The 1,716-nt window shown below is 38.2% G+C and overlaps 1 pseudogene; it reads right to left on the bottom strand.

Annotated features, from left to right (window-relative positions):
* Positions 1–1,056: 1,056 nt before the first annotated feature.
* LOC102853376 lies at positions 1,057–1,231 on the bottom strand (annotated as a pseudogene).
* Positions 1,232–1,716: the final 485 nt, after the last annotated feature.

Below are 1,716 nucleotides of genomic sequence, written 5' to 3' on the forward strand. Positions count from 1 at the left end.
TAAATTAGAGAATTGTTCAGTAAATTTTTTTATAAACATACACCCTCTCCACCTTCCCACCCCCGCCAGCTTTCTCTCCCTCAGAACTGTGTGAATTCTGTAACATCTTTGGTCTTGGTAGTCCAGTTTTCCTAATGACTTTGTTATGTACTGTGAACAACTGAAAATTTAAACATGTAATGCGTGTGATTCCGACCATGACAAAGAGAGAGCTACATTGACCTAGTGGAAAAGAAGTTATGCTACCAAGCCAAAGGTGGGTGTTTTTCATCTGCGGCCCTGGGCTGGGTTCAAATTATTTTCCTGTCAAACATTCTTCTAGGTAGTATAGCATTAGTCTGTGCATTGCTGTACAGAGGTAACTCGTGGTTGCTGTGATGCTGAACACTGTGATGGTGATGTGCCAATCGTGGTAATGGGTATCCATGGTGGACAGTGTTGGCTGGAGCTTCCCGACTAAATCAAGCCTGGAAGCAGGAGCGGCATCCACTTCTGAAATGGCTTGCCTCTGGAAACTCTATGTACGAACAGTGCTCAGGCCGTTTGTTCATAGGGTCACTATGAGTCGTCTACAACTCGACGGCACCAAACAACAACAAACAACAATGTGTGTGATTAGGAAGCAGTAGTGACATCCACTTTCTAAACAACATGCCTCCAAAAACTCTATGAACTTTGATAAATGTCGATACTTATAGAAAGGTTTCAGGCCTTTTGTTCATAGGGTCATTACAAGTCCTGCTCAACTTGAAGGCAATCAGAAAGTGTGTGTGATAGTAAATTGTAAATTAGTGGGACCTAATGATGTGACAGTTTATCAACAATTGAAGGTATGGGTACTTTTTTTTTTAATACAAAGGTATTTTATTTTTGTAAACAAAATACTGTAATTGTAGCAGCTTTTAGTAAAGCATACAAAAATTGATATAATTTTAAGTTAAAGCTAAAGGCCAGTAGTTTATCTTCTGACACATCATTCAATAATCAAATCCTCTTTCTTCTCAGTTGGACTTCACCAACATGGACATTTAAATGGCAAAGTCTTTAGTTTCCCTTTTAGTTCTCTTTCTTCTCTGATTTCCTCTTTTCAGCCTCCAGTCTTTATATTTTTTGCCTCCAATCTTCTCCTTTGATATAATTTGACTACAGCAAATGCCAGGCAAAGTATTAATGTTTTTGCTGCCAAGATATACAGCAACACGGGAACGTGGTCAAGAACCTTTCAGTTCATGATGCAGCCACTGTGTGTCCCTTGTGAACAGTGCAGGTCACTGACACAGATATGCATCAGCAGGGAGGAGGCTGGGAGGTCGGGCTTTGCTGTTAGTTCACAGTGATCTACCTCTTGCCACTTATTTTCTTCTTTATGAAAATTTTCCTCCAAATTTAATGCTGGAAAGCCACTGGAATTTAGAAAAGAATTATAACTACATGGCCTTTTAGATTTTTTTTGTATGTACATTAAGATTTATATACAGGTTGTTCATAACGTTTCTGTACTGGCCCTTAAAACAACCTAGAAAATATCAACCTTGAAAAAAAGTTAAGGAGCTAAACAGAAGATTTCAAAAGGCAATACGGGAAGAAAAAGCTAGGTATTATAATGGAAAAAACCCAACAATTATGTATTATAATGATATGTATAAGGAGCTGGAGTCAGAAAATCAAAACAAACTTGCTCAGCATTTCTTAAACTGAAGGAACTGAAGAACAAAT

The sequence above is a fragment of the Elephantulus edwardii genome, unplaced genomic scaffold (assembly GCF_000299155.1).
Source record: "Elephantulus edwardii isolate Elephantulus edwardi_28Jun2011 unplaced genomic scaffold, EleEdw1.0 scaffold00157, whole genome shotgun sequence".
NCBI lineage: Eukaryota > Metazoa > Chordata > Mammalia > Macroscelidea > Macroscelididae > Elephantulus > Elephantulus edwardii.